At 49.2% G+C, this 13387-nt stretch overlaps 1 protein-coding gene across 4 annotated transcripts in view; it reads right to left on the bottom strand.

Moving 5' to 3' along the window:
- ACHE (acetylcholinesterase (Yt blood group)) overlaps positions 1-13387 on the bottom strand; it is a 73485-nt gene that overhangs the window by 46074 nt on the left and 14024 nt on the right. The window contains exon 1 of one of the 4 annotated variants that reach the window (XM_088446165.1): positions 4632-4654. The exons of the other annotated variants lie outside the window; for them this stretch is intronic. The gene's annotated coding sequence lies outside the window, so the exon portion shown is untranslated. Of the gene's footprint in view, positions 1-4631; positions 4655-13387 lie in introns of those variants that run through there. 4 annotated transcript variants of the gene reach the window in all.

Raw genomic sequence — 13387 nt, 5'->3', positions numbered from 1 at the left:
GTCACAGAACACCTGTGCTTAACTGAAGATATATAAAAATAATTCTGCCTATCTAATGGACCTGCGGGAATCTATGCTGCAGTGCAGGGTAAGGTATTTAACTACAGTAAGTGGAGCAGAAATAGGCCAGGAATGCTCATACTGGACAGGTCCCATGTGATATTACACTCGGAGGTTAATACAAGCAGATAGCTGTTTTGTTTTTGTCCAACTGGCTCATTTCTGGGCAACCTTCCACCCCCCAAGCTGTTGTGTGAAAGTATGCATATGTTGCAGACGCTGGGATATGTATTGAGAGTCGACGCCCACCGGGGCCATTGCAAATCCAAGCGACTGGGTACACATAGACAGCCGCCGTCGCAGATCATATGATAATCGCCCATCTGAGTAGCCTGATGGTCCCGCAGAATGGCCCCCTGGACCAAGACGACGCAGTTTTAGGCTGATACACGCCCTAAAACGGTCGCAACACGCCAGCGTTTTTGCCGCCACTCTTCGTAGCCGCCCCCAAACGGTCCCTGAATGTCAATCGCTTTGCAAAGAAATCTGCCCTGCGAACGGCGTCACTAAGGTACCTTGGAGCGTGCGCAGTGCCACCGTGATGCAGGTGCGGTCGGACGATAATCACTAAACTGTGTAACTAACGGCATTGCGTACATGTGAATAAGGAACTTATTTCCTATTTATATGGTAAATACATTTCCTGCCGACCCACATGCACAGATTTGTAGCTCTCTCGTTGTCAGTCCCTCTCCTGTTTCTATATATACTGTATATATTTATATATTTCACGCTGCCTCCTCTCGGTATCTCCCGGAGATTTCCTTCCGCTAGAAGGTTATTAATAGTTTTCCTAGTGGATCATTTCTGCCCGCAGCCTGAGAGGAATAATGTGACAAGGGAAGGAGAGAGAGAGAGAAGGAGAGAGAGAGAGAAGGAGAGAAAGAGAGCAGAGAGAGAGAAAGAGAGAGAGAGAGACTATGATGAGGAGGGAGAGATACTTATAGTATAGTGAGAGGACATTGATAAATGTAATAGATGAAGAATAATGAGACAAGAGAATGGTAAAACGGGAGATAGCGTAACACGTAACATTTGAGTCTCCCGGTCAAAGGTCAGTGACGCTGCTGTCTCCCGGAGCTTGTGGGAGAGTAGGTAAGACATAATATTATCGGTAATGTCATGTAGTGCACAAACATTTATGTGCACAGAGCATACTTGCCTACATTCCTGGAAGTCGCGGGAGGCTCGCGATTTTTTGGGTAGCCCCCTGCACCCCCAGAAGAGTTGGCACTTCTCCCGCATCCCGCCCACTTCTTAATGAAGTGGGCAGGATGGGGAGATTTTATGGGGAGTTTTCGGGTCCGTAGGGAGGGTTCGGGACTAAAATTTCGCAAATCGTGTGTATCGGGCTTTCCCCAGAAAGGGGAGGTGCCTAATGACATCTACAGTCCAGCCCCGCCCCCCGAGTCTGCCAGCAGCATCTCCTCTCCGGGCTGCTCCTGGTGAGGAGTTTTCAAAAGTCAGCAAGTATGGCACAGAGGTCATGTCACCCACGATGTGACGGACGACTCCACGGGAGCATGCACCGGCCAACATAGAGCATACACATTGATTAAATGATATCTTGTTACAATGCGTCGGAATCGTTCTAAAAATCGCCTAGTGTGTACGCACCTTAAGTGGCTCGATTAGTGCTTTACAAGCTATAGCCTACTGTAAAGTAAGGTGCAGTGTACATAATGCATCAGCCTTATACAGGGTCAGCAATCACAGTAAGTCATTATATGTGTCAGTAGGGAAAGCCATACAAAGTGTTCCGGGCAACTGGAAACTCCCCTGCAATCACAGTAAGTTGTTATATGTGGCAATAGGGCCAGCCATACAAAGTGTTACGGGCAACTGGAACCCCCCCCCCCCCCCTGCATTTGCCCATGCTAATATACAGGATGTTAGAGTGAATCTTTGCCATCACTTTTCTAGTACTGCTTACTACTGTAAGCTAAAGGGTGTCGTACAAAATGTCGACATTCAGAATGTCAACATGGTCTGAGTGTCGATATTCAGAGTGTCGACATGGACATCATGTCAACCGTCGGCATGTTGACATTCTGTTTTTCTACTGTTAGAGCCCTCACCCTAAAATGAACTTTAAACCTATAATGTCGAAATTTCAACTATGTTCACATTCTGAATGTCGACAGAACTAAATTAATAAATTCCTATGGGTGGGATGCAGCAAATGAGAGATGCAGTCAAAACCCCCAAAATGCTGGTTTGATCATCTTTCTGATGGCTTTACCCTATAGATGCCTGTGGGCTTCTATTGGGAGAGTGCTGTGAGAGGGATCCACGCGGTGCGTGTATCATTCTGCGCATGCGCAGAAGGACGCCAGAGGGGCTTCTGGGTCATAGACCCCGGAAGTCCCTCATTCGCAAAGGACAGCTCTTACAGAGGGAGCGGTCCTTTACGTTTTTGTTCATTCATACTGGTGTAACTAACACCGGCATGCATGCCAAGAGTGGCGGGTTGCATCACACCCGATATGCGATATGTCACGCATCCCGCCCTATGACTGGTAAGAGGGTCAGTGGTCTACAGCTCCATAGTTTATGATCAGGATACATTATAGAGATTCCCGTGAACTGTTCTTTTGTTTTACTCAGAATCATAGACTTTCGCAGCAGGAAACAACCTGCATCGTACCACTCGTTACCGCCATCGACTCTTTTTTGTGTGTTTATTTTTGTAATATTTTAGACCATAAATAGATCTATCATCGGAATACTTTTCAGTCTTCCGCCCTCTAACAAGCGTCTTCTTGTACTAGAAGTTCACTGATTTCATGAATTCCACTAATATTTTTGCTATATCTGACTAGTATTAATATCATGTGCCATGAGGGGAGGTATGTGACATAGCCATGCTCCCCACAACTGCCCCCCTCTTGCTGGGGGCTGACCAGAGACACGGTGGTGCTGGATAGGAGCGCCTGCTGGTGTCACTAGAGCGCCGGAAAACACCTCCATATACATAGCTGGCATTGGTGATTACAGAGAGTGCAAAGTGGGCATGGGGCTGCCTAATGGTGCATACCCCGTGCACACACCTATGATCATGTGCCTATGTCTTTTCTCTAAGCTGACTGGCGTAACTCTCAGGGGTAACAGAAGTGTTTGCCTCTGAATGCCAGGAGTGGAAGGTGGTGCCAGAAGATGGAAAGTCGGGAGGAACTCGGCATCCTTTTAGCCCTGTGCCGCGCTGCCTCACTAACTCTACAGGCCCGTTTTATCCCCTTCCCCATTAGCTGGGGATGTCATGCTGACAGTACAAATGGCGTCACTATTACCATGGGAGGGGGATGCGGTTGGGAACCTGATTTTCTCATCCGCCAGGAGGAAGGGGGATTAGGGGATGCTAGTCATATATGTAGTGTACGCCTATGAAATGCTAGCTCCCTTTCTCTGTCAATCACATTACCAAAGCTGTGCCGATTTAGGGGTGTCCTGCGCTCTGGATTTGAACCCTAGTATGTTAGGGACCTACCCTGCAGAGGTTACCTGGATATGGTGGGTAGGCCCATAACCTTGGCCATGATTATGCCAAAAACCTCTATGTTATTGCATAATGTATATATAATCAGTAATTTGGAGTTGTGCATCTGTGATTTGTCTGTTTCTGTGCCTGCAAGAAGTCTCAACAAATAGACCCTCCCATTATGTATATTCAGGGTGTGCAGTCCAGGAATCTGTCCTATATACCCTATTAAATGGTAAACCCACCACGGAGCTACCAACCGTCACATGCAATACCGGTGTTCATGGAGTTAAGCATTTTTGTTGCTACTGCGTCTGCGCCCAAAATCCCTGAAAACCTGCACGGCGCATGCATGACCTACACACAGAGGCGCAGTTGCGATTGAGACGCAGGTATCATAAATGTACTGAAAATGTTCTAGGGCGTTCCTGGGCGTTGACTGCTAGGTGGCTATTCAGACACACGAAGGTGGTCTGCCCTTATGGGCGTGTTGTGCGAGTGTCGTTGTCGTGTTGCTGAACTGATTGCAAGCTCAGACGCTCAACCGCTCGCATTGGAGCCAGTACCCTGACGCCAAGGATGGGGCTAGTGCAAGTTTTGATGGTGTCGACTGGTGGCTGCGGCAAGCACGATTGCAGCATCTAAAGACGCATAAGGCGGTATTACAGCGCCTGAAGTGGGCGTCTCAGTCCGTGCACAGACAGACGCACGCTTGTACACCACGGTGAGGGGCGATACTGGCATTAGCATATAGTCACAGAGGCGGGTACGGCAATAGGGTCTACAGTGGTTACAGCAGCGTGCCACCTAGAATCAGGCTTTTAGGAATCTCTGGATCCATAGCCGAGTTTGGGTGCTTTGGGAGGATTCCACGTCTATGCATACAGTGCACACATACATTACATTACTCTGTAAAATCATGGCTTAGCATCCATCATAGAACAACACCTCCCTCTCCTCCCACCCCCCATATATACTACGTCCTCATTTATCTGTGTGCATCAAACCGTGCATGTTTCATCCCCTCCCCACACATACCGAGTCCCGCTCACTGCTGCAGTAATTTAATAAAGTGCTCTGCAAATGAGCTCACCTCCAAGTGAAGGATTTATTACCAATGCTGCAATGCGGGGGTCATCGTGCCCGGCAAGCGTTGCAAAATATATAACAGGACCAGAATGCATTGTAAGCCACATCTCTACATTATCTGTGATTGCAAAACATTAACCAGGACCAGAATGCACTGCAAACTGTCTCTGCACTGGCTGGCACTGAACACATCGCACCGAGCCAGAATGCAATTGTCAACCATGTACCTAAACTGAGCAGCATTGCAAAGCGGATTGCCACCTGGCAGGTATTTTACCAGCGGTCATTTACAAGAGGTGGCAACCGTAACTGCAACATATAAGGCAGGCGCTGAATGCTTTAAGGACTTTATCTTGGAATTACCTGCCATTGAAAACATAACACAGGACCAGGATGCATTGCAAACTGTACCCAACATTGAACACATAACCAAGGTAGGACTGGCTCACAGGGATAGAGGGGAAATCATCGGCGTGCGCCACTGCCCGAGGCCCCACCTCAGTTCTAGACTGTGTTAACTGGTGGAGCAGGACAGGGCCGTAACTAGGGTAGTGCGACCAGTGCCATGGCACAGGGCACCGCAGGGCAGGGGGCGCTGTTTGGTCTGGAATTGGTATGAAATACCGTCGGCCGCATGGCCGGCGGTTCGATTCCCGTCAGCGGCAGCCCGACAGGAGCAGAATGCGACGCAGCGGAAGCCCGACAGCGCTGGAAATCCCGATCGTGGATAGGTAAGTATCCACTAACCTAACCTAACCCCCCTAACCCTAACCCTCCTTAGGGGTGCTTAACCCTAACTTCCCCCCCAAGTGCCTAACCCTAACCACCCCCTTCCCCGCTGCCTACACCTAAGTCCCCCGGGGGGGTGCCTAACCCTAAGTCCCCCCCGGCGGTGCCTAACCCTAACCCTCCCTCCCCCTAGCCTAACCCTAACCCTCCCGGGGGGGTGCCTAACCCTAAGTCCCCCCCGGGAGCCCTAAACCTAACCCTCCCCCCCGCGGCTGTCCGCTCGCGGCGTCGGGGAAATACGGGCGTTTACATCTAGATGCCCGGCATTTCACCCTTGCCGGGATAAGACAGTCGGGAAGCCGGCTGCCGGTATTTAGGCAGTCGGCTTCCCGATTGCCTCCCGTTTGGTCCAGTCAATTTTCTGTTTATTATCGTTGTCACTTGTAGCTTCCTCTTCTTTTATCCCCAGAATCTCATGGCCTCTCTTATCTCTTCCCTGGACCCTCCCCATGAGGCCATGGCCCTTTTTCAGGTGCACTATCTCATGCCCTACCTAAAAATTGGGGGGGGGGGAGGGCACCAATGCTCTCTCTGGCACAGGGCACCAAAAAGTCTAGTTACGGCTCTGGAGCAGGAGGACTGATGAACATGCATGCTTGCTTCACTTCTGTAGATTTACCACCTCCAGCCAATCAAAGTGGGCAGTCACGGCACAACCCTGTCCAGGCCTCTTATTGGCAGTGAGCTGTAACATACTGAACACAGTTACCGCCAGTTATTGGAACAGCATTGTAGCTCTGTGTTCATTCACTGACCTACAATTAAGTCATCCCAGTGGTAAGAAGTAGAATTTTAGAAGTGGGGGTATGGAAAATGTAATGGTGGTTAGAGAGTGGGAAGGCAGAGTTGGAGAAATGAGAGAGAGCACACAAGGGCAAGGGAGCAGCCGAGGCAGTAGTTCGGGGAGGCAGTCCATTGAGAAAGGGCAAAATAGGAAGAAAGAGCGAGAACATTAGGGGATGCTGGGTTGGTGGGGATGTCTAAGTCACCTAGAACGATGGAGGGGAAGTCAGTGGAGAGGTAGTGGGGAAGCTATGCAGCAAAATTATCAATAAATTGTGAAGTGGGACAAGGGGGGGCAATAGGCAACAAAGACTTGGGGGTAAATGTAATAGCCTGCGGATTGCAGGTATCGGTGAGCCTCACGCGAGATTTTCCCATGTCTTAAAGTAGCAGTCATTCAAAGGCAAAACCAAGTTGATTCTGCACTGCTTCTTTAAACATCGGGCAGTCTCGCACGGGACTCGCCAATGCCTGCAGTCCGCAAGCTGTTACATTCACCCCATGGAGATGGATGGAGTAAAGATACGGATAGAGTGGACTTCAAAAGAGGAGAAAGCAAGGGAGAGTCCGGGTGACATGAAAAGTACAGTTTGGGGTAAGGGAATGCCCACCCTGGTGGCTGGGTACTCATGACGTCTGAAAGAGTAGGTGAAGGAGAGGCTCCATAAAACAGTGGCCCTGATTCAGAGCCGGACGCTCTGACAGAGCGCTCACTCTGAATCAGGGCCGTCCTTCTTGATTTTTAGAGCGGCCTCCTGGCCGCTCGTATAGCTGTTGGTGACCACCCACAGCTATAGCGAGCGGCCAGGAAGATGGTCGCGATGGTCAAGACCATCGCAACCATTGGGCTTGCAACGAGACCCTTGTGGTAGGGTCTCATTGGCGCAAGCCCTGGAGTGCTTTCGGCTCAAACAGAGCCGAAAGCACTCCCACTGACATCACGTGTGACGTCAGTGGGGCCGGCCCCAGACAGTAGGCGTTCCCATGGGAACGCCTCCATCTGGGCAGCCACACCCCCGGCACGCCCACCAAAGGGGGCGTGCTGTCACTCAACATCGACAGCACGCCCCCTTTGGTACGAGACCCAGAGCGACGGTTTGCCCGTTGCTATCCGGGTCTCGTGCATGTGCACGACGGAGCCGGCTCCGTCGTGCGCATGCACACTAGGCCAACATCGACCCACTTGCAAGCACTCAGCACTACTAGTGGAGGAAGTTTGGGAGAAGTGAAGTCATGCGAGGAGACAGAGAAAGAACAGTCAGAGGTAGGAGGTCAGCCAGGAGAGGGCAGTATCACGCAGACCAAGGCAATGAAGATTTGCAGAAGAGAGTGGTCCACACTGTCCATATTTACTATAAATATATTTATAAAGGGGCCCAGACCATGACCTCTCTAATGGTTATCCAAGCCTCCATGGTGGCTGACCTCACCCCTTATGCATGAGCACCGCTGGCATGCAGACTACATCCCGGTAATAAGGCTATACTTTATTAGATACCGCAAAAATGTGCTTAGTATGGCAAGAAAATGTAAGTATTGTGTGCATTATATGTCCCTACTATCCATACAGACCAATATGTCACCCACAGGGCTGTAACTAGGAATGTGCACATGGTGCCACTGCTAAATGCGCAGGGCTCTGTCGGTGGCACCATCGCTGCCCCACAGTCCTTGCCTCTGGTTAACAGGGCACCTGGAACAGCACCCTGCATCTACTATCCCTTGGCCGCTCCAGGCATGCACCATGCCGTCTGTGCAGCCGTTGAGGATGACCCCCCACTGTCACCCATACATGTTCATTCCCAACTCTCTAGCTCCGTGATGTCACCATCTAGCCTCTTAATTTCATCATAGTGTCACGTAGGTCCCCAATAAAGGTACACGTTGCGTTATCTCGAGATCACCACTGACAGGCTCACACTCATTCAGAAGCTCTGCAGTAAATAGTAGTGTTGTGAAACACAGCGCAGCCTTAGGGTTATATTTGCCATGAGAATGCCTTGAGGTGGTTCTGCGGGGAGTAAATACAGGAGCACGGTTATTACACAGGACCAGTTTTTCTGCCTTTTTGGTACACACCTGCTGTTGTCCTGCAAACCACGGCCTGTCAGTCATTCGATTAGTAAAGGACACCCTTTGTGCACACACTGCCCTACAATGGAAGTGCATTAATAAGGAGAGCGGGCCACTTGTACTCCTGCAGGCTGGGTACACATCATCAATTCAAGCTTAGTATAAAGGATCAATTAACATCGAATGGAAGGCGATCCAACATGAAGGGGCAGCTGATTACATTCACGCAAATGTTGTCTTTCGCATAGTACACCTTAAAGAGGCTGATGCAGAGTAGGAAGCAAAATGGGCGATAAGTACGCCACCGTAATGGCGGCATATGCGCCTAGTTTGCGCTAAGTCATCTTCGTCAGTATGTGCTTGCAACTGTCCTGTAGCAGATGTAAAACACAATGCTCCTTACAGGCATAACTGCATAAGCTGTGGGCCTGATTCAGAGCCAGACGCTCTTTCAGAGCTCTCGTTCTGAATCAGGGCGGCATTTTTTTTGGGGGGGGAACTGGCCTCCTGGCCGCTCGCTAAGCTGTGGGTGACCACCCACAGCTTTTGCGAGTGGCCAGGTGATGGTCACGATGGTCGCGACCATCACACTTGCGACGAGACCCTTGTGGTAGGGTCTCGTCCATCGCAAGCCCCAGTGAGCTTCCGGCTCTAATAGAGCCGGAAGCTCACTACTGACGCCAGCCTCAACGGCAGGCGTTCCTTCGGGAACGCCTCCGTTGTGGCCAGCCACCCCCCCTGCCCGCCTCCAAAATGGGGTGAGCTGTCAATCACAATCGACAGCCGCCCCTTTTTGGTGCGAGACCCGTAGCGACGGAGCGCCCGTCGCTGGCCGGGTCTCGCGCATGCACACGCCGAAGCCGGTTCCGGCGTGCGCATGCGCAGTGGGGGACCATTGACCCGCTTGCGAGTGCTGTACGCTCACGAGCGGGTCTGAATCAGGTACTGTATTTACTGTTAGGAGAGAGCGCCCTGCTCTGTCTCCTTACCCAGCGGCACTAGGACCCCATACTGCGTGTCTTCCATAGGAGAAGGATGTGCCCCTGAGTGTCTCTGAGACACAGCATTACTCAGGCCAGTGACCCTGTGTATTCTGTCCTATCACCACTTCTATACCGCTATATATAGTATATATGTATATATATACCAGTGTGTGCTTCACTGCCACCACTGTATGTATACACACGGGTGGCTGCATATCACCAGCAGTGTCATCCTGCAAACCTGTTCTGCCGGGTTAATAAACCAAAGACCTGGTTAAGTTATCTCTCGTGTGGACTTACCTCCATCACACTGGCACCTATATTAACACCTATAGGATCTGCCAAAAACATACTTGCCTACTTTAAAAATCTCCCCTTTAGGAGATGACTGGGGAGGACATACAGGTGGATGGTGATGGGGGTGGGCTACTTGCATCATTAGGCCCCTTCTCTCTACAAAATACTGCGAATCAGGCATATATGAATAGGCGACAGGGCCAATATAACATGATTAGCATATAATTGCATCCTTAGGCCTTGTCCCCTCTTTATGGCCTGCAATTCCAGGTATTATTCTCCCCATCCTGACCACTTCACTAGGAATGAAGTGCCCACTCTTGGGTAAATATGACCAATAAGTTATGGGTTCATGCTAAATAATGATACCAGTACTCGGCTGCAGCCACATGAAATAAAAGGATCTGAGTGATAGCACTAAATGTAGCAGACAGTCACCACAAAGATTGCTGGTACGTGGACTTAGGAGCCACAAGGCACATCAGTTCTAATGAAAGTTGGTTCAAGTCATTTAAATCATATGATCCTGTAAATGCCAGGGGAATAGCAAATAAAGTCCTAAATGTCACAAAGTTGGGACAGTAGACTGGGCCACCTAGGATACAACAACATACAGAAACTTATAGACAGCATGGTGATGGAGATGTCAGTGGACAACTCAGAAAGACCAGAATGTGATAGTTGTGTGAAGTGTAAGCAAACACATTGTCCCTTTCTAAAGTCAGCATCCAGAACTAAAGCACCACTGGAACGTGTGCGGACCAATGGAGGTGGAGTCATTGAGGGGCCCAGTCATCATCGGAGGCCCCTCGGTGACTCATCTCCCTGCGAGGGACACTTAAGTATCCAACTCGCAGCGGGGGAAACGTGGCACTGGAGCAATTCATCATTGCTCCGGTGCGGGGACAGCTGCTTCGAAAAGCAACTGTCTCCTCAGTTAATATCACAGCTACAGATGTAGCAGCATTACTTACCTCCTCCCCGTCGTCCCAGCTATGCATGCACAGCCGCCGGGGAGGTAGTGAGGAGGCGGCTCAATTCCCTCTTCGCATCCCCGTAACTCTTTCCCATAGGAAGGAGCGGGGTTCTCGGAAGCAAACTCAACTTTCAGTTTTGAAGTTTGCTGAATATCAGGGGTCATTTTCGGACCCCTGATGATAAATGGCCCGGTTACCAAAATATGCGGAGACTAGCATTTCCACATGGTTACCGGGCCATTTAGTTTTGATAAATAGGCCCCTGAGTGAGAACCATTATTTCATGATGCTTATAAATGAGGTTACAAGGATGACGCATGTATACTTACAGAACATTAAAAGTAAAGTAATTGGCATAGTTGCAGAATACAAGAGTCTGGTGGAATCACACACAGGCCTGAACATAAAAGAGTTAGGGGGTGTCCAAGTAGCCGTGATAACGATAAGTTTTCACCGGCGGAAACTTTTCGGACCCATCGCTCGAATTTGCTGCTTATCGCATGTATGCGCAATCCCGTTCATCGTGCAATCCAATGACAAAACCGGCGATAGCACATTCGCACGATAATTCTCGCAGGGATGACAGGCGAAAAGAGTAGGTGAGAATGGGGAAATCAGCCTGTACCCCCAAAAAAGGTAAACTAATATTGGGTAACAGTATAGAAGTCTTTTATTGGCCATAATCAAAGGGTTTTGATTTCCTAAATAGTGTCACATGGCTGCTATATGCATTTTTTTATAACAATAAAAAAAAGATATACATAAAAAAAGTTTTGCCCAAAGGTAATGCTCTAGTTAAATTAGGGGTACATAAAATGCGGGTAAGTATATTGTTGAGTCATTTTAGGGCACTTTTAAATAAAAAAAAACAACACATCTGCTGCAATGCAATGTTTAAAACACCTGTCCCATCCATACAGCCCCCCCAAAAACCCAACCCACTACTCTGTACCCATTTTACTGCACTTTTTACTTTTTCATCCCAAAAGTGATGTCATTATTGGCCCAAATCAGGTAATTAAAAATATATTTTTGCCTAATTAGTCATTAAAGGGGGTGTCCCAGGGGTTCTGCACCAAGGGCCTGATTCAGAGCCGCTCGCTATTTGCGGTCGTTCATTCTAAAACAAGGGGTGGCTATTCAAATGAACCGTTCGGTAATTGCCGTCTGTTCACGCCTCCATGTCTGAACGAGTGAGCAAAACTTGCGGTTGTAATTTTGAAAAATACGCCCCCTGGCCGCTCACATCCTACGTCATGTCCGCTATTTATTAGATTAATCGAGCACATCGAACAGCGTATGAACTGCTCGCTATTCTTGTGGCTGTTTTTTTCAACCGCTATTTTGCGATCAGTTCGGGGTTAAAAAAAAACAAGTGACGTGGTCAATGACGCTGCTGTATTAATTATGCACTCCCTTAAAATGCCCGTTTTGACCTGCGATCTAATTCCACACCGCCGTTTTCAAGCACCTTCCCCTGTTACCACCCACATACGCCTCCTTCTGTCACTCAAAATAGCAGGCACTCGCTATATAGCGTCCAAACGATTTTCGGCCGCACTGACTGGTTCGCGCATGCGCATTACAATCCGTACGCATGCGCAGATGTGCGAACATCGGTCAGAACGAACGAGCGGCCGCTTACGAGCGGCTCTGAATCAGACCCCAAGTCCCGACATTTTTAAACCAAAGATCTTGCTACTTTTTTACATAGAGTAAGGACGTGCTCCTGAGTGTCTCCTGGAGAGACTGCGTTACTCAAGTCAGTGACCCTGCAAGTCCCAGTACACCACCATCACTATACTGCTACATATATATGCCAGTGTGCCCACACTCAACTGTTACCACTGTATATAACTATACACACACGTGTGTGCCCCCATTGTCCTTACACCACCTTTGCTACCCCTAAAGTTGCTGGCTGGATCTGGTACATCCATTGTATACGTGCATTGTGTACCTGTTGTACATACTTGCTGCATTAACCCAGTGCCATCCTTCAAAACTGTTCTGCTGGGTTAATAAACCAAAGACCTGGTTAAAATATCTATCGCGTGGACTAACCTCCACCGCACATCACTGGCACCTATATCATCACCTATACAATCTACTAATATTTACATGAACAAGCCCTTGCCAACCTTTGACTAAATGACAACTGTCCTTCCGACCCCTGTTCCTGTTTCACCTGATACATGCAGAATACATGCAGTACAGCATAGGCTTGTGTTCGCTTTCTGAGCAAGTGCAGAGCAAAATCACAATACATTACAGAGACTGAGGACCTCATTCAGAGTCGGTCGAAGCGGCGTCACGGTCGTACGGGAAAAGGGGCCGGATATGCAAATGATTCCCTCGCAAGTTGCGTCCCTAAGTTCGGATCGGTAGCTGGCCGACCAAGGGGAGGAAGCGGCCGGAAGACAAAAAAATACGCCCCCTTCTCGTACGCATTACACGTCATCTCCGGGCATATAAGGATTAATCGAGACCATCGAGAACCATCGGAACTGGTCGTAGAGCTTAAGGTTGACCATACCCTCTCTTAAGCTCTACGATCATGTCAGTGTAAAAACCTCCCATGTCACATGTGCTATGACACTACTTTGTTAATTATGCACTCCCATAAACCGTATGCACGCCCATAAAACGCTGTTCGCATAATGAGGCACGCCTGCGTTCTGATCTCCACTCCCCCGTTTTCAAGCACCTTCCCCTGTTACCACCCACAAACTCCTCAATCTGTCACTCAAACTACCGACCTGGCTGTGTTCAAGGAGAGAGAAATTTCTGATTGTAGTGGCTAGTTTGCGCACGCGCATTGCGAACGTTACGCATGCGAAGTATAGCGAACATCGGTG

The sequence above is a fragment of the Taudactylus pleione genome, unplaced genomic scaffold (assembly GCF_031769625.1).
Source record: "Taudactylus pleione unplaced genomic scaffold, aTauple2 ptg000393l, whole genome shotgun sequence".
Taxonomy (NCBI): domain Eukaryota; kingdom Metazoa; phylum Chordata; class Amphibia; order Anura; family Myobatrachidae; genus Taudactylus; species Taudactylus pleione.
The sequence above is the reverse complement of the archived record's forward strand: the minus strand, read 5'-3'. Positions and strand labels throughout refer to the sequence as shown.